We start from the raw sequence: 21,574 nt of genomic DNA on the forward strand, positions 1-21,574 counted from the left end.
GATATCTGAACATCATCTTAAATGACATATAATTACTGATATACAAATACATCTAAACTGTTGACCTTTAAGATAGAAAATGAAATGGACTTTATTTGATGTACATTATTGTTAAAATGATTAACAATATAAAACATCTGCTTGAGTTCAAAATTTATAATAAAAGTAAACTAAAGTTCAATCAAAGTTAGAAAGACATGAATACAGGAAAGCAATACTTGAGAGTAATAAAGTTGGGCAAGCATGACCTATGTAGCCAAATCTTGATTGGATTTCTAAGAATATAATATAAAAATATTAGAGTCAGCAGTAATGACAACAGCAAACTACAAACAAAAAAACTCACCTGACACGAATATGATTTAAATATAAGAAAATGAAATTCTAAGGCACTGTTCAGTAAACCCTATGGAACTTAATAATTTACAGTGTCGAGAAAAGGTCTTCAAATCTCATTTGACAAATCTTATGTTACATTGCATGTTTCTATTGTATAATTTCAGGTTTCTCAAATTGTGTTATTTCACTGAATCCCAACTGCTATGCATAAATACATACTAATGTGATAATTTCCATGATATTCTTAAAAGAGAATTATTAGTTTAACCAGGAAAAGAAAGATCAACTCAGTATAATAGACACGTGATGGCAATGGCTTTCTTATGAAAATAAATTCATATATAGATAAAAAATACATAAAATTAAATTGTTTTTTAGCTGAAAGTAGCATTACAATTATGAATTTTATAGTCTCAATATAATAGATGCAGTTTGAGACCACAGTGTTAAGTGAAATAAATCAGACACACAAGTACTATCTTATGGGTTTTTTTATATAAGAAACACAAAATATAAGTAAAGAGCAACTAAAAGTTCGATAATAAGTATAAAAGGGAGTTGATATTTGGAAACAGAAGCGGAACAAGAAATGGAGCCTTCATGGAGGAAGTAAAGGGTAAGGAAAAAAATTAAGATATGTTACATACATATATCAACTCCCCACAAGGAATATAATCATTATGTGCTGCAAATGTATACTAATCAAAAAGAAAATCTGGAAAAGAAGCAATATAACAATAACTAAAATAAATAAAATCAGCCATACATTATAATTACTAAATTAGTTTTCCATATATACCTTGTTCATTATGTTTAAAATCTAAATCGACTTTCACTTAATATATATGCAATACAATTTAAATAAAACTGCATTTTCTGATTTTGCAAAACTAAAGGGAGAAGACAACCTGATCCTATTGTCCTAAATCACATATAATTAATAAATAAGATAATATTATTAATTGTTTTAAATGTGAAATTTTGCATTGGGTTCAGGCAATCTAATACTTAAGAAAGAGAAATTTCTGTTTCCTGCAAGTTGAATGCGTCAAGGTTGACTTCCAAAATGGTGTTATACAAGACTAAGCATTTTATGCCAAAACAGGTCAGAAGAGGAAATAAGAGACTAAATTTCAGTTTGGGAATAAAGTTCCAGTTGTTGAGTCAATTGAATAGATAAGTTGATTCCAAGAGGTCCAGGGACATACTGAAGCATAAGAAAAAAAAAGCTGCTATTAGATTAGTGTCAAAAACAAATGTGATGTTCTCTGGAATTATGTAAATGGCTATACAACTCAGAATTCTGATTATTAATTCTGATAAATATTTTATTCAAGTTATATCCATCAGTTATATCCATTCTGATTCTGAAGAAAAAAAGTATTGGGTAACATTTGTTATTGTCATATATACTATATTTTTTGTTTGTTACTTTTATTATTAGGAGGGTGATTTTTCTCTATTGGAAGTAAAGTGTCATCTTTTATCTTCATTTTTGGTACCCAGTGCTACTTGGGTTCCACAGAAATAGATTATCCTAGAAATTTAAAGAAAATAAGAAAAGAAATAGATTATCCCAGAAATTTATCTTGTTACAGAAGTGAAGATAGTTTGAACAAGCCTGTAAGTTACAAAACATCATGATGTCAGGTAAGTTTTACACATAATACCCATGCCAGTTTAGTATGTCATTAACCGGAAAGTAAGGTCTCCCTAAATAGTATCATGGGTATGTGTAGCACCATTGGGTAGGAAATGCTATGGAAAAGGAATACTTGTAAATCAAAATAGTGTTTTTTGTTTGTTTGTTTTTGATTTTGGATTTTTCAAAGAGTGTCTCAATGTGAAGCATAAACTGTCTTTGAATTCACTTTTATACTCCAGGCCGATCTCAAACTTATGGTGATCCTCCTGCCTCAGTCTCCTGAGTGCTATGATTATAGATGTGCACCACTATGCCCAGCTAGGTCAAGATACCATGATGATATTTACATGAAAGCTGAATTTCATTTCATTTCAATTTCATTGGAGTCTCATAAGTTATTATTTGCATTTAAAAGAAATAATAGAGAAAAAATAAAGAACAAAGTAAAGCATCAATAATACGAAGTAAGATGATAGATATTTCTCAGCAGGGAAGAGGATCAAAAGTTGGGGATGGAGGATGCATAAAGGGTAAAAATTGGGTTGTATTTGTGATGTATTACATTCAAGTACTAACTCCTCACAGGAAATGTAAACATAATGCACTGTAAACAGGTGTGAAAAAATAAAAGGAACGGAATCAAGTTTGAGGGAGGGAAGAGAAAGAAGAATTAAGATGCGTTTATGTGCACATACCTGATTCTCACAGGGATTATAAACATTATGTGCAAACAAACTAAAACATTATATGCTAACAAACTAAAAAGGAGAGGAAGGAGAAGAAGAAGAGGAGGAGGAGGAAGACGAGGAGGAGGAAGACGAGGAGAGGGAAGGGGACAGGGGAGGAGGAGAAAGAGAAAAGGAGAGATAAGATAAGGAGAAGGAGGAGAAAATGTTGTAGAGGAAGCAAAAGCAGAAAAAGAGGAGGAGAAAGAAGAAATAGCCTATGCACAGTAAAATGCAAAATTAAAAGAAAGAAATTATTGTAGAGAAATCCAGGAAGAAATTGGAGAAAGAATTAGTATCATGACTTGCAAGTTAAAGTCACAATGACATGGTTATTACTGGAAAAACTGACACACACCTGTGAATGCAGGTGTAGGTGAGTTACTTATTGGCTCCTTCCTTATTGTCTTGAGCACGGGAGGAATGGGAAGGAAAGGAAACAGCACTCCAGTCCATCTGAGGAAACGAGCTGGTGTAGGGAAGAGCTGTCCTCAGTATCTGCAGGGAAAAACTCTAAGTCTAAAGGAAAAAAAAAAATATTTCTGTTTTAGTAGAAGTAGGAGTCAGTCAACTAGTTAATGTTAGTTTCAGCGATAGAACTTGCCACAAGAAGAACAAAGAATAAACCACAAATGTGAAATAATAGGTCTTAAATGTAAAAGTAGAGAGTTTGAAGAAATGTACAGAACTTTTCGATAAGTCTCCCTGGTTTCACTGTCCCACAGCCAAAGGATACCATTTTTCTAATGCTTGATAAATGAATTTGTACATGCGTGCGTGCATGAGTGTGTGTCTGTGTGTATGTGTCTGTGTGTGTGTCTTTCTTCTCTATACAAAAATGCCATTTCCAGGTAACCTTTAGTCTGGCCCTTTTTTTATCATTCTTGTAAGTCAACAATATCTGTGTGAGCACAGTTCAGGCAACTGTATGTCTGGTTCTTATTGTTCTTGCACCTAGCAAATCTCTCCACCTTACTGATTAATGCTCTTAGAAAGATCTCACCCAAATTATCAAGATAAATTTGCTAATTTGCTTGAGACTTTTATCCATGCCAAAAAATTATTCTGGCTCGGAGAATTAGTTACTTACATACTGTTCACCTAACTTGTTATTTCCAGGGCTGTTTGTTAGTCTTGTGTTGGAATTTTGATTCAATAAATTTATGTTGTGCACTATATGTGCGAGTTAGTTGCTAAACTTGATGTAACATAGTCACACGTATCTTTAGGATTGAATTTTTGAATTCTATGAATCCAATCATACTATGGATATAGTATATAGGCATAGAATAATGAAAATTAGAATCTCTATGAAACCCGCATAGTCTGTGTGCTATGTATGATATGGTGGCTTTACTATAAGTAAATGAAGTCAGGTGATTATTTGTCTTTTGAAACTAGAAAACAATACAGTGCTAGAAGATTTGTTACAGATATAATGAGAGAAAAACTAATATTCTTTTGTCTTTTGGGTAAGATAAAAATATGTAAATAACTGAAAATATTGTGAAAAGCTTGTTATTTTAAATGTCAATGATAAACTTAGATGTATGCGTATTTAATGCAGTGGTAAAAGATAATATTAAATTTCCAAATGCATGGCACAGAATAAATTATTATAAAATATTCTTTGAAAGAGCAAAAAGTTTAATAGCACTGTCTTAAGGAAAGTACATACCTCTGTTCACACAAGTAGGTCATTAAAATTGATGATAAAAAACTGCTGTAGAAGCTAGAAATAGGTAATGAAAGCCTCACGGAGGAGATTCAATTTAAATTCCACTTTATTAGTAAAACCGTATTTTCAATGAGAATTGTTCAGTATTAGGTAATAGCCTAGCACCTTTACATGTGTCTTTTAATTTTTATAAATAGTATATGAAAGAAGGCTCTGTAATGTGGTATTTTTCTCTTACTTTTCAAATGATGAAATAAATTTAAAAAAATGATTTGGCTAATGTCAATACAAAAACATGCTACATATCCAGACATATAAGTAAGTGTTAAGAGCCCGCTGGTAACTACAGGATTATGAAACACAGGTAAAAGGTGACTGTACTATGAGAGGCTGGGTATTGCTATTATAATATGTGGAAGGGATTAGCAAACTTTTCTGTAAAGAGTCAGATTGCAAACATTTTAGACTTTTAAAATCATACAATTTCTGTAGCAGTGACTCAACTCTGTATTTGTTTTACAAAATGAGCTCACACAATACACAAACAAATGGGCGTGGTGTGTTCTGATAAACCTTTTTTGCAAATCAGGCAGTGGCCCAAAAAAGTAGCATGTGGTGGTGCATAAATTGCCAAGCATTAGTAATAGTGCCAGCTGGTTATTGTCTTATGTTTTTGATTCTGGAAGAAAACAAACAGTAGTGTTCCAGCATTAAAACAAAACACAAAAGATTTGCTCATATTCATACCATTGAAATAAAGTTCAGAATGAGAGAAAAGTGTGTATCCTCAATTCATGAGATACTTAATGATGTGGAATTTACTTGTTTAACATATACATAAAATGTTTGATAAATAATTGAAGAAATATTGTTGAGGGATTTATGTATTTTCCTTGCCTCTTGACACTGTTCTTTCTTTCAGAAAACATTGTTAACAGCATAAAAACCATGTATCTTGCACACAACGCAATAGACAAATACCAAGATTAGCTACACTTAATCAGTTGTTTTAAACCCTCCCCCTTTCAAATTTTGAGCTTAGCCTACTAGTTTAGTGAGTATTGTTTCTTTAGCTGAGCTAACAATGGGAAGAAACAAGGGCTACATTCCATGATGAATGCAAAATTTTTATCCACATCCAAGGTAGTCAAGTTAAGTTCTACAAACAAATAGCAATGCAATCACACAATTTGGTTTCAAGTTTATGTATCTTTTCATGAGAAATTTTCCTAAAAACTAAGCATTCTAAGCACCCATTAAAAATGAGATAGTAATATTCTTTAGAGTCTTGTCTGGTATTTTGTTAGGGTTGTGGAGTTTCATTTAGACTGTTTGGTCTTTGAAACTGTAGGATGGCAAATAAAAAACCTAAGATCAAATCGGTTTTACAGATGCAGTGGCAATGCAAAGGAAATCTCATAATTTAACTACGATATCTGAGAGAGTGACCCAACACTTTTTTAGAATCAAACTTCCAATTATGGGTGTCTCTTATCTACTTTATGCTCCAGTGAGGCTTGGCTCCTGAATGAAGTAAGGCTGAACATATCTGTGTCAGGTTTTTTGGTGTGCCATAACAAAATAGAACACACCAGACGGTTTAACAATGGTGAGAAATTAATTTTTTGTTTATTTATTTTAATTAAATATTAATTGTAATTAGTTTCTCACTTATTTACACATTATGTCATTTTAAAATTTTAACCTAGAGTTTAGTCCTTATATATTTTTTCATGTAAACTATTTATATTTGTTCCCATGATCTCAATACTAATGATTGTACTGCAGTTTAAAAATGTTGGATAAAATATATTGTAAGTAAAACAATGATTATTTTGGCCTTGAAATTGGAAACCACTAAACTAAAAATGATCATTTCAGATTGTACTACATGTATTACATATTAACTTTTTAATATTTAATTCTAAAAACAGATCAACATATTTTGTGAGAATTCTCTTAGTTCTATTCTTTGTTGAAAGAAATGGTGATTCTACCACATAGTCTCTGTACTATCTAAAAAAAAAAAAAATATATATATATATATATATATATACAATGTAATAAAATCCCTTGAGTGCACATTAGTATAGCATCAGGATTTTTGGCAATGTGATGAGATTATACTTGTAATTACCTAGGATAGAACTGCAAGTAAAATTTAATTTACAGAAGTAGTTTTCATCTGTAATATCAATTACATACAATATATTTTCTTGATGTTTACTTGAGTTTTGTTATTTTGTCTCTCTTGATACATGTATTTTGTGATAGACTACCATAAAATGTTTTCAGTTTTAATAATTTTGATATAATATGATATTTAGAGTAAGTTGCAAAGGTATTAAAGATGTTTTCCTATGTAACTTTTATGAGACATCACAATAATGTTTTTTTCACCTTTTATTTATTTCTTTGCAGTAAAATTCAGATGGTATAAAATTGACTTGTAAGCATTTTTTTTTATTTAAAAGGAAAAAAACAAAACAGTATAAGGGTACAAGTAATACAGAATTACAAATAAAGGTAAGAAATCACTAGTTAATAGATTACATGTTGTCATCTTAGAAATAGTTGTTCAAGTTACAGGATTAAAGCATACAAAGTGGACATTCAAACAGTGAGACTGAAACAGTTGTGTTCAATTATCCAACAAAATCTCAGTAATATGGTCATCTATCTTAACACACCTAAACACACTTGCATTTGTATCCGTTAGAGCACGTATTTTTCCTCTTTTTTACCACAAAATTAACACATTTTGGGTTTTATTACTCCCATATTTCTTATTACTTTTTTTTGAAAGAGGATAAAACCAAATATGACAAAACAAAGCAGTCACTCAAAACAAAGGATAGACATAGCACATGATGTAAAAACAGAGTACAAGGTTATCAACAATGGTTTTATAAATGCCTCTTGCTTCCTTAAAAAGAATTGCCTATATCATTAGGCATAAAAAATTGAACAAAAACTATAGAACAAGACCAATAAAACCTAAACATTGGGAATATTACAGGACTTCAAAAGAAGATAATAGTCAAACCAGAATGGGCATCATAGTGATTCTTATTGCCTTCAAAGTAGTTGCCTATACCCTCAAACTTGATACTGTCAAACAGAACAGAACAGAGACTAATCAGTCAAATCAAGTTAATAGGAAATCAAAAAAGTTACTATACATCCTGCTAACTTTTTGATTTTCCCCTTAATTAAAAAAAATAAAAAATAAAAAATAAATAAATATTTTTTTTTAATGAATAAGGGGAGATTGAGATAAAAGAGGATAACAACATAGCAAAACAGGTCAAAGCATGACAATTTCAGCAACCTAGTGCTTCACCACCAAATAACCCGACTTAATAGTAGTTACATTAGTGTCTCTTTCCTTGAAATATTTGAATATAACTTCATATACTATAGCATCAAATATATCAAGACTGTGAAACCATTCAAGTGGATGAGAGTATTACAGGGGTATTTAGAACCAGCTAACGGAAAACAAACAATGCTTTCTCTATTATCTCTTTGCCTATAAAATTTTTTGTATATACTATCAAATATAATAAAATCCAGTAAAATACAACATGATAAAACCAATGGAGACAGAAGAGCAACAGTTTGGTGGGGCTTCAAAACAAGATGATATTAAATCAGCACTAGCTATTATGATGTCTTGTTTTCTTCAAAATAGCTGTTCATTTCATTACACACAATAATATCATGCAGCCCAGAATAAAGCCATTCCAATTAATGAGTGAAAACTTTTTAAGCCTTCAAGGCCACATAATGGGAAATCATGATTACCACATACTTTTATATAATTGAATCATTTCTTACACTAGGAAAACTATTCAGAATTCACACATGTGAGTTTGATTTATTTCACTTATGAGTATGGTCTCAAGCTGCGCCCACTTAGTTAGAAATATCTCAATGTGACCCTTTTTATAGCTGAGTAGTACTCCATTGTATAAAAATGCCACAACTTTTTTATCCATTCCTCAGTTGATGGATGTTTGGGTTGTTTCCAAGTTCTAGTAATTACAAATTTTGCTGCTATAAACATAGGTACACATATATCAGATGTGGTATGATGCTTTCAGTTCTTCTGGGAATATGCCTAGAAGTGGAATAGCTGGTACAAATGGGACTTCCAACCCCAGCTTTTTGAGAAATCTCCAGACTGACCTCCACAATGGTTGTACCAGTCTACACTCACTCCCACCAACAGTGTAGGAGAGTTCCTTTTTCCTCACAGCCTCTCCAGCATTTGTTGTTGTTGGTTTTTTCTTGAATCTGGCCATTCTTTCTGGAGTAAGATGGAATCTCAGTGTGGTTTTAATTTGCATTTCTCTAATGAATAATGATGATGAACATTTTTTCATGTATTTATTTGCCATTTGTATTTCATTTCAAAGAACAATTAGTTTCCCTGCCTTGACTGAATTTAACACTATTATCATATCTAATTACACAAAATTTTTATTTACCCCCAAATGAAATCTGTCACTGAGAGTCACCACCCTTATCAACTTCACCAAGACTTGGTGAATATTAACATTTTTTCTGTGTCTGTAGTCTTACCTCTGTGTCACATCGTGTGTATGCATGGGGTAAGGACAGTAGATGGAACTGAACCTTTTCATGTAAGTTTGCTCATTCATGGATTTAGGCTTCATTGTAATGTTCCTTTAGTTTTTTTTTTTTTTTTTTTTTTTTTTTTTTCTATGTGGGGTGTGTGGTGATATACAAAATTTTATTCCTTTATTGGAAATTCTTATTTTTTGTTTTTATCATTGATTTGTTTCTCTTTCTTTTGGTCACAATATAGCTATGGTTTCATTCATTGCATTCGTTTTTCAAAGATTAGTTCTACTTTTTGTTGATTAGTTTTACTAATTTTTCTTTAAAATTTTACTAAATTCTGTTTTAATCTTGTGTTTTCAGGTCTTCTATGTCTTTATTTACCAGTTACTGAGATCAGATTGCTGACTTCTGGAACTAATTATGAATATGCTTGCATCTCTTTCATAGTTTTTCGTCTATCTCATTAATGTTCTATCTGTATTGTTATTTGTGTACACTTCTTTGATTGTTATGTCTAAGTGATTTATCCATTTATCATTATGTAACACCTTTCTAGTTTATTCTGTATTCTCAAGGTTGTTTTATCTACGATTCATACATTTTTCTGCTTTTGTTTTATTTAGTGCTTGTGTGGCATAATATATTCACATTTTATATGTATATATGCCATTATATTAAAAATGGGTTACTTGGGTTACTTGGAAGAACATATTGCGCCAAATTCATCCACAAGTGTTCTAAGGTAGAAGATTGTGTTGCACTTCCCCTGAAGATTAAGGCTTTTCTTCTCCTGGAGAATAGGCAAGGTAGGTTTTGATAGAGTTTCAACAGTGGCTGCCTTTCCCCTTCCCAAGCTAAAGCCAACTTCAAGGCATTCTGCATCTTCCCTGTGCGCTTACCCAGTTTGTGATGGAAAGCTTCTGCTGGACCGTTTAACTCCCCTATGATAGTTGAACTTAGGGCCTTCTAACTTCTCTCTTTGTATACATTCAGCTTAAAATACATACTTGAATGTATATTCCTGGCTTTAAAAAATAGTTTATAGTTTCTGAATGGCATCTCTTCTGTTGAGCCACTGCTTGGAATCTATTGCTTCCTCTGCCTATGACTTTCAAGATTCAGTGTTGGTCCTTTGGCTTATGTATTAGATTTCCATGATCAATAACAACTGTCCCCAAAATTAGCACGTTAAACAATGAAAACCTATTATCCAACAGTTTTCTTGGTTAAGTGACTAAGAATCTTATTTGTTAAAAATAATGGCAATACAAAGGCTATGGTTACTATATCCTGATTTTTTTTTGCCATTTAGAAGATACATTGTTAGACTTGCGGAGCAAGTCTTCTTTTCATATTCAAAGTGAGCAGAATGACCTGAGTGCTTCTCATAGTATATTTTCCTCTTTTTCTATTTCCTACTTTAAAGGATCCAATTATGTAGCTCAATATAGTGCCCCATTTTAAAGTCAACAGATTAACAGCCAAAATTTCCATGCAAGCTTAATTCTCCATTTCTACACAGCATACTCACTGGTTTTGGAATTAGGACATGAACATTTTGATGGCATCATTACTCTGCCTCACAGTTTGTCCACTGGCTCCCAAAACTCATGTGTATCCCATATATAAAATACTTTCACTTTCCAACAAGGTTCCACCAATTTTCTTGACCCAGTATACTCTACAGACTCAGGTCTATAAAAGAATCAAGAAAACTTATCACTGTAATTATCTAGCTGTATTATTATTATCAAAGAATGATTAAAATGATATTCTCTCCAAATCTCTATATTTCTTGAGTGAAACTGGAAGTCTCAAGTCAGTTTTCAGGCAGAAATGAGATATAAAATAAGGAATAAAAATGGTCAACACTGAATTAATATGAAAAAAGTCTTTAAATAATGTCAAATATGTTATTTTACATTTGAGTAATTGCAATATTTTAATGATATAATACTGAGTATGTTTGAATATATTGAATATGAATGAATATACTGAATATTAAAATATGTTTGGTATGACATATATTTTTCTGACATATCAGTTTTCTGACATTGGACATCATAAAATCCTGATTTATATGTCAGTTTCACACAATATGAAGATATAGCACTCAAAACTATATACAATATGTCTAATGGCTAGGTATTTCTAATGTATGCCTCCAAGTATGTATCTAAATATCTCTATAAGCTATCAAAATTTTGTGCATTTTTATACACTAGGAATTATAGGACTATTATGTCAATGCATTTCATGCAGTACTTATGTAAATATTAAGCTAATTGAATATACACCAATAATCTCCTTCAGATATGTCATTTATCATATAGGATGTCCATGCTACATAAAAGCACATATCACAGAAAAATATGTTATCTACCCACTTCAGGTAATTTAAACATTGAGAGACAGGAAATGAGTCACATTTAAAAACAAGTATTTGATCATGATTCCAATGAATTCAAAGGAATAAAAAGATAGTAATATTGGATAATGGATAAAAAGGAAAGTTTCTAGGAAATTTTATGGTTCTCTGATAAAGTTTCTGTACTTATTACTGTTGAAGTTGATAAATCTTAAACAGTGTACACACAAACTGCTAGCCAAGAACATAAATTTATCTATAGGTTTCCAAAAAGAAAAGTATCTCCAAGTCATTTATCAGAGTATAAAATGATATATAAGTAATCCAGGAAGAATATAGCTAAGCCAGATCTTTTTTTTTTTTTTTCCATCCCTTGGGTATACTAAAAATGTAATCAGTCTTTCACATTTTGCCCTACATTCCTATAAATTCAAGCAATGTAAGAGCAAAACTTCACATGGATAGAGAAAAGAGTACTGTGTTGAAAAGCAATTTATCCTACACCACTGTCTTTATAATATGCACAATATGAGAAATTTTGCCAGAGTTTTGTAGTTACATGATATAAAAACAGTTCTCTATTTGACATCCCATAAAATAGTATGCACGAAGAAAAATTTTTCCTGTCAAAAGTGGCCAAATCATATTTCATAATCTGTGAACTGCTTTATTTTGTCTAAATGTTTAAGATTTTGTTACTTTCATAAATATGATAGATTATATACAAAGAATTTTTAAAAACACTTGTAGAAACCTTTAAAAAGTCCATAATCTTTCTTGCTTTTTTTCTGACAGACTTTGATTTGTCAAGAACTACATTCTATAAGTGATAAAGAAATGGGTTAACAAATCCTGAGATTCTAACAGATAATGATCAATTGGCAGTGCTTCAACCCGTTGTGACACTTCTACAGAAGAAATATTCTCTCTGCCAATAATTTTGCATGTTGTGTTAGCTTCACACGACTGTGATAAAATACCTGAGGAATCTAACTTTTAGAAGTAAAGGTTTATTTTTTTTTCTAGTTCTTTTTTTTTTATTTAACAGGAAAAATAGAAAAAAAAATCAGAACAAAACAAAACAGTGTAAGGGTACAAGTAATACAGAACTACAAAAACAAAAACAAAAACAAAAAAAAAACAGTAAGCTATTACCAGTTAATAGATTAAACGCTATCATCTTAGAAACGGTGTTTCAGGTCACAGGATCAAAGCATACAAAGTGAACATTCAAACAGTGAGACTTCAAATAGTTGTGTGCAGTAATCCAATCAAAAATATTAATATGGTCATCTATTTAACACACATAAACACCCTTGCTGTTGTATCCTTTAGAGCACTTTTTCCCCCTTTCTTTATTACAACAAAATTTACACATTTTGTGTTTTATTGCTCCCTTAGATCTTATTACTTTTTTGTAAGAGAAGAAAATCAAGCATGATAAAACAAAGCTGTCAATCAAAACCAAGGATAGACATAGCACATGATGTAAAAACAGAGTACAAGGTTATCAACAATGGTTACCATAATGCCTCTTGCTTCCTTAAGAAGAATTGTCTATCTCATTAGGTATTATAAAGTTGAACAAAACAGTAGAGAACAAGACCAATGAAACCTAAACATTGTAAATCTTACAGAACCTCAAAAGAGGGTAACAGTCAAACCAGAATGGGCATCATAGTGAATCTTATTGCCTTCAAAGCAGTTGCCTATACTCTGATACTTGATATTTTCATACAGAGCAGAATAGAGTCTAATCAGTCAAAACAAGATAGCGGGAGTATTACAGGACTTCAAGTTAATAGGAAATCAAAAAAGTTACTATAATACATCCTGATAGGTTTTTTAAAAATTTGCCCTAGTTTAAAAAAGAAATTTAAAAATTAAATAATTTTTTAATGAATAAGGGAGAGGTTAAGATAAAAGGGGGCTTATTTTGACTTTTGGTCTCTGAGATCTCAGCCTACAACCTACCAGCTTCACTCTTTATGATCCTGTGGTGATGCAAAAGTATAGTAGAAGCAAATTATCCACCTATGGAAGTCAGAAGAGTGTGGTGGGTGAAGGGAAACAAGATATACCCTTCTGGGCATGTCTCCCAAGACCTATTTCATCCAACAAGGCCACACTTCTAAAGTTTCCAACACCTCGCAATCATGGCAACAAATTATAAATACATAGTGAATGAATTCACTGATGAGTAAGAGTCTTCATTTCCCAGAGGCCCCCTTTCTGAAAAATGATGCACCGGGGATCGAGTTTTCAACCAATGCATCCTTGGAAGATATTCCAGATCCATGTGGGGGCTGCATTTACCTTGTGACGGTGTAATGAATAACTTTTGGAAACTTGCTCATTATACAGATGAGAAAATTTTAAAATATATTTTGTAACTCAACTGACCCACCTCTGTCTTTATTTTCCCCAGCGATTTTACACTATGTGGACACTTCAAAGCTATCAGAGCATGACAGAATGAAAATAGGGGAAATTTGATGGTGATAAAATAATTTAGGTCCAGAAGAAATTTTTCACCTTATGTAGTGTTATTCTTATTTTTAAAATTCCAATGTATTGTCTTAAATATTCCATTTATTGATGTTCCTTGCTTCAGTGTATGATGTCTATGCATAATAATATATGACATATAATACAACTCTAATGTGAAAAGTAGGTTGCACACATTGTCTATCATAATATATTTCTGTCAGCACTTCTCTGTATTTATTTGGTCATCCTCCAGTATGCTTGTGAATAAGCATGTTGATAAGACTTTGGAAGTTTCATATTTCTAATCAGCAATTAGGACAACATGAAAATTGAAAAATACATTGCTTGGTAATCATAGACCTTGAATATTCTTAAACTGTGTCAGTTTAACAAGTGTAAAAAATGAAGTGCAAGAGTTAGAAATATTTAACTTTACAGTTATTCAAGTATTTTCACTTATTTCTTCAAATTTTTGGATCATGACTCATTTCTATCATTCCATTTCAAATTTTATTAATTCACAGAATCAAACATTATTTAAACATATTTTTAAATGCTACACATTTACGCTATTCATCCTTTTTTTTTTCTTATAGCAGGTCAATTTTTCCTTCCTAAAATATTCTATAGGTTAAAGGTTTGAGTGACACCAGAGTCCACTGTAATAGCGCAACCTACCACTATCTTTTACATTACCTTTGTTTCTTCTTGCCTCAGGAATTTCTAAAAGCTCTTCATTATTTGGTTATTAGGTTAGTCAAAGCATATGAATTATATTGCCTTTTGTTAGGTTATATTTCTTAAAATTCCTAAAATATTTTGGTATTTGATATCAAGCAAATATTGTAGCTATAATTTTAAGTTTCTGTTGTTACCCTTAAATGAGTAAATTACAACTTTGTAGAAAAAAAAATAAATAGTAGATGGGAAGAAGAAATTAAGAAAGACTAAAAGACAAATGGATATTGATTTAGTCCAACAAATAACACTTATTTTAGAATGATCGATACACATTGAATATATACACATTGATAAATAGGTGAGTTATGAGACACCTTGATATTTGTTTCCAAAAGCAATTAAAAATAATTGAAGAAGCTTTCAATTATCCAGAAATCCAGATATGTTGTTGAATCATCAGTAAAATTTAAACACTTTCTTTATTGTACCCTTATTCATTCAGTCAGAACTTGAGTGTTAACAAGTAAGAATTAAGACAGACAGATACATCAATGTGATATTTCAAAATAGAAATTTCATTCAGTCTTCTCATTATAATATTTACTGATACAGATATCCATACTATGAAAATTCTTGGCTCTAATTATATCAAGTGAGATACTTTAGATTGACATTATTAATATGCTGATGTAATTTTCTAGACTTCCTAATTTGGAATTGCAAAACATTGGAACAAAGTTAATAATTGATCATACATTATAAATAATTTATAGAAAAATCTTGCATAAAAATATATAAGAATTTGGTTAATTTATACAACTAAGTAAATTTGAATAGGTTTAGAAATTTAAATACTTAAGTAATTTCCTACATATATTGTACTAGTATTTAAAAAAGATTTTAAGAAAAATGAACTCGTTTTTTTGAGGTATCCTAGGTCTTGTGTTGATTTGGTAATTCTTTAGAGTGATAGTTGACTGATTTATATGTATCCCCTGCCTTGGGATGTAACGATGTTCTCGATAGAGGTAAGTTAATTTAACAAGCCAACCTGTTCACAATATGATCTGTAAATATTGCATGAGATAAAGGATTAATTGAATCTTTTGATTATCCAGGCTGAAAAGAAAAGCTTCTCTGAGGAATTTTACCTTTTACAACATTTGTTAGCTTAACCTTATTGTATGAGAAATCACTGGCTTAAAATATTTGTGAACTTATTGTGAGCTTACTTTCCAGCATCATACTAGATTCCTGTAATAATACAGGAAATGTGCTAACTAGTAATGAAACTGATAAGTAATTTAAGTCTCTCTCTCTCTCTTTTTTTTTTTTTGGTTTTGAAAATAAAAAGAAAGAAAACCAGTAATATGTAAAAAGTTTATTTGCAAACTATGGGTCTTAGGTAACTAAAACTCCAGGTAAAAGAAGGAAGAAGTTCCTGTCATATAAAGATAAATTAAAAGTTTCCTCACATAAAATTTGATATTCTTTGGTGCATAGCATAGAAGATTTATAAAACATGTGTGATAGTCTGCAACTGATTATTGAATAAACATTGCATTTTCAATTTTGAATATTTGATGCAAAATAAATAATAGATACCATATTACTTCACTGTTCGAAGAATAGATTTCAAAATTAATTATGTGACTTTAGAGTTTAATTAAGTTTTCCTTTGTGGAGTATTGTCTTGCAAAACAGTGATATATTTCAATACTCCAGTAGAAATATTTGACTCATATTTATTAACAAGTACTATAACCATACGATTACATGCGTCTCTTTATTAACCACATAAAAAGATTTTAGTGTTCAAATAAGATATAAAGAGCAGTTTTTGTCCCTATTTTCAAAATGAATCTTGAATCACTTCTGAAGCAGCTCAGATTTCTAAATGCTTTTTAGAAACATTAAAATGCCATTTCAATTCTTGTTTAGACATCATTGATTTTATATTTCAAGTAGATGAAAGATCTGCTTGGGGAATACTGCTGTATAATTGCTGCAATGACCTAGACATCTAATCCTACTGAGGGTAAAAGCCATTTGATCAAAATCAATTTAAAACATACATTTGTTCTCCTCAAAAATCGTAGGTGTGGTGAAGAGATGGAAGAGCAACAAATTTGAAAAGCAATATTTAATAATGTGATATCAGAAGCAAAAGCAATTACATCTTTACAAACTCTACATATAAATGGCTCTAAATGACTCTAATTCAGGAGTCCTATGGCTTACTGACATTAAAATAGATGAGTTAACAGTTCTTGAAATAAAACTCACAGCTTTTTGAAAGACACAATCTTGTATTAGTGCCAGGAATGCAGCTTTTCAAAGCTGCCCAAATTTCATGCTCTTTATTGTTTGAGCGCATAGTTTTATAACGTGTAATGAAGGTAAAACTTAATGAATATATAACATATTCTGAGCAAAGCTGTTATTTTCACCTTACATCTTTCTTTTCTAATTGGAAGGCTTATAGATTTGATTATTTCATATTCACATAGAGCTTCCTTTAACCTTGACAATAGTTTAACCTTGACAATTTTTAGAATTCAAATTCTATACTATCTAGTCCAACTTATTCACTAATCTCACATATACATAGGAGGCTTTGGCTGGACTCTGTTAGTGAGCATCCTTTACTGAGTGAATTTACCCTGAGCAGTAAAGTTTAAACTTCAGTTTTTCTTGGACAGGGCTCCCTCTGCAACCCTGCAGGGCACGAGCTATGCCTACCTGTTGTTATCTATATTGTAACATTTATCTTCATAAAACACATGTTATATATCATGTTACAATTGCTTTTCTAATCCCACATGTTATAAACACTGCTATATTTATTACTTATTTTCATATTTTTAAAATTGAATCCAAAATTATATAAGCTTCAGATCTCCTCATAAATCATTTTTTTTCCTTGCTACAGAAAAGACCTAACCAAAAAAAAAAAAAAAGTCAAAGTTGATTATGTAGATAAGGGACCACATAATCTAACTATAATGCCAGGAATGTCTTATTAGGGTAGGAAATATTATTCAGAAGTGTTCCATATTCCATATCACTCCTGAGTAACGAAGTTCATGTTGAAAAATCTATGGATCAAAATAGTATCTATTTTAGTGCTATATTTCTAGAGAGAATGCTATTTACTTTTTAAATTCACCTTAGTAAAATTTTATTTTAAAATTTGGTGCACTCTTGCAAGTCGGACATTTGTATTAACCACAGCTTCCAGCCCTCCTATTTCTCTCATCCACTCAGACATATAATGATATAAATTCTCAATTGTGCATTGTCTATGAAAGATCTACACTGGATTGAATTACCTGCAATGTACACATTCACATCCCAGGATATGTACAAAACAAGAACTATCTGCAACTTGTCAAGCAATTTGGCTTAACAGAAAAGTCTTCATCTTAATTGGGAATGAGATAATCTTGGGACAGTTTGAGCCATTAAATCATTCACTTTCAGCTATAATACTGCTTCCTATATGTGCACCTTACATCTTTCTATTTAACCTTGATGTTTATATCTTACATGAATACATTCTCTTTGAGAATCTAAATATTCACTTATTCTTTAATTCATCCAATTAAGAAATGAAAGGTTTTGGCCCAGACCGGACACTGTAGCCAGAAAAAGCCTCAGCTGGAACCAGGGAGCTCCTACCTCCCCTGCCCCTAGAGATTTACCTGTAACTCTATCTACCCCCTTAGGAATCTGCCTCTGGCGCCAAACGTGTGCCAATGAAATACCTGTGCATCTCTAATGGCCCTAGGGCACTGCCCTAAGCTTAGGCTACTTACATACCACCCACGCCATGTGTTTGCTGGAGAGATCGCTGGACTCCAGCGGCCGGGGATGTCGATTATCTCTCTCCATGTTCTCACAATAAAGGCCTCTTTTGTTTTATACTTCATATCTTTTGGAAATAATATTTTTTGGAAATAATCCTATCAAGAAATATTTATTGAGCACATCTTGAACAGCTATTCAAGATATGAAAGTCACCTGCTTGGCAAGTGCGAGTTGATTCTCTGTACCAAAGGAACAAAAACAAACAAACAAACAAACAAACAAACAAAAAAAAACATCAGTATTAAGATGTAGAGAAAGACAAAAAGCAACTGTTTCTTTCGAAGAACTTAAATTCTGGTGAACTTTAGTGCCACATAACCAAGAACATGTGAATGAGGGCTCTAAGGAAAAGTGGGAGACAATCTATTACATTGGAAATGAACCAAAATTTCTGTCTAGAACATTCAGAGGAATCAGTCTTCATCGTTAAAGAAAGGATTTGGGGGTGGAATATGATGAAAGAATTTCCATATCAAAATATTTGTACTGAGATTCTACTTATCAGAGAAATTTCATGTATTTTGTATTAATAATTGCCTTGTTTATGATACCATAAGTAGTCACAATGAATCCTTTACTACTATATGATTTATGTATATACTGCATATATATATATAAACATATACATATATATTCATATATATGAGTATAATGGTTCTTCAATGTTTCTTAGAATGATAGAAGATAGGGATAAATATGTGAGTTTTGGGGTGCATATTTGTCTCTCTATATATGTGTGTACTATGTTCTCCTTGCTGCCGTCTGCTGGTGGTAAAATAATATCACATGCTCTTGTATAAAAAATTGTGGTTTTGAAATTATATCGTAACAGTTAATGTTTTTATGCAGCATAATCCTAAATAGATGGCTTAAGCTTCATACATCTAACATTTTTATTCTTACACTGAATTAATAATGCATATTTGACCAGATCAAATAAACTTATTCTTTACAAATATGTTTTAAAATGTGGCCCATATGATACCAACTAATTTAAATCTGAAAACTAATTGAGATTGTTTTATCCTTTTTAAAAGTTTTTTTTTCTTTCCTAAAGACTAGCAATGATAGCATTTACTTAGTCTTGATTCTATGATAACCACTGTATTTCAATCACCTTATATAGTCTACTGGTACAATTCTTGCTATCAGTTGAGACTTCAAGTGCTGAATATCAGTATTTAATACAATCAAAACTTATTGTGATATTTGATGATTTAATAAAATTAAAGAACCTAAATGGTGCCTGGAGTATAAAACTTTCTTATTAAATTTATTATAGTGACATTTACAAATATACCCATTTTACCATTATGATTTCTAACTTGAATTTTATCTCTTGTGACGTTTGCTTAATATTTACACATAATAAACCTAGTCTCACTGAAATGAAACCAGCACGTGAACCGGTTTTCACTCATCCTCCAAGGAAATAGTTTACTTCTGTTAACCACTGGCATCACCTTTTCACATATGATATTTCAGGCTACTGGTATATAGTCTGACGTGCAAATTAGGACCATCGGTAACGACACTTATTTCATCTCAGGGTCCTTCTGGTGTCTATTATGAGAAAAGCATTTGCCAGAGAGCTAATGGCTCTAAACACAAACCCCTAAAGTGTGAGATGTTGTGTAGGTCTGACCTCACTATGCAGATAAAAACACAGTCATTTCAGCTGACATAAAATTCTACTACTGAGTACAAAATACTTTGTGCCACTGAGATTCTGTGTGTCACTTACTTTGTGGGTAAGACCTGCAAATGCATGGCTTCCTTATCATAAAACTCTTCTATGCATTAGTAAAAGTAGTTTTTTATGAACGTTAGTGCAATATTATTGTCTCTGCTTGGTACCTTTTAGTGCCATATCTTTGTTCTTAGACTAAAATCCAGTTACTTATCAGATCTTAAGATGATTTTAACTGCCTTTTATATCTCACACTTTCCTATGTAAAATGTAGTTATTTTTTTTTTACTTTTCTGACAACATATCATTTTCCTTGTTAGTCACTGTGTAAGTCTTAAGCATTGATTATGAAATGATACCCTCTGCTTTTCTATCAATGCTATTCAACCTTCAGGTGTGATTTAAAATCGTGTGCTCTGAAATGACTTCCCTGACACACTGTATAAGCAGAATTTCCTTATCATTATCTATCTGAAAATATTTCACAATGTTAATTATATATTTATTCATTTACTTCTGAACTGATTCTTTTAATACAATTTAAACTCAGAGATAAGGAAAATAATTTGATGTATTTATTCTTGGTATCTGGTGCTTTCTACCATGCCAAGTTTTTGTTAAGTAAATTTATTTATTTGAGGTACAGATGATTAAATGATTTTTCCAAATTTTACATTGGTTCCAAAGGCAGAACTCCAATTTACACTGAAGCAATTTTGTAATTTATAAGAACTCCAGTTTAATGGAAATTTTCAATAAAATATATTTCTGCCTATAACTCATCTATCTTGACTGAGTCACACTGTTGATAAATGACATCAAGGATGGATGAGTCAGTCTTTGAATTGCCAAATATTAAATGGTTTGTTAAGAAGAATGATTATAGAGCCAGGGATTTAGCTCAGTGGCATAAGTGCCTGTATGGAAACCGTGAGGTTGTGAGTTGGATCCCTGGTACTAAAAACAAAAGCAAACAACAAACAACAACAAAAAACAAGGATGGTTAAAAAAGTTATACTATTTGAAATAGATTTTAGGACTTGCATTTTTTTTTCTTCTTTCATTTGTTTATTATTAGTACTATGTTTGAAGTACATAGTCGTACATATTGTGGGGAGTTGATATAAGAAATAATGGTATAAGAAATGGTATAAGAAATCTTAATTATTTTTCATTCGTTCTTTGTCACCTGCCTCCCCCTCTCTCTCAATCTTTTGATTCCTTTACCATTTGAGAAATCTCTATCACTATTACTCATTTTCTACCTTTTATTTTACTCTTTGTTTATGTTTTGTATTTCCCATGTAAAAGAAGCAATGCAATATTTCAGCTTGTGTGTCTGATTTATAGACTCATATATTTTAGAAACACATTATTAAAAATTTATTGCCTAAATATATAATTTTATTTATTTATTAAACACACACACTCAATGTTCTTTGTTATGTAAGTTGATCCACTTAAGTAGGCATCTGTGATAAATATTTAATAATGTCTA

This window comes from Cavia porcellus, unplaced genomic scaffold, assembly GCF_034190915.1.
Source record: "Cavia porcellus strain 051 isolate PalLab524CR breed Dunkin Hartley unplaced genomic scaffold, mCavPor4.1 scaffold_8, whole genome shotgun sequence".
Taxonomy (NCBI): Eukaryota; Metazoa; Chordata; class Mammalia; order Rodentia; family Caviidae; genus Cavia; species Cavia porcellus.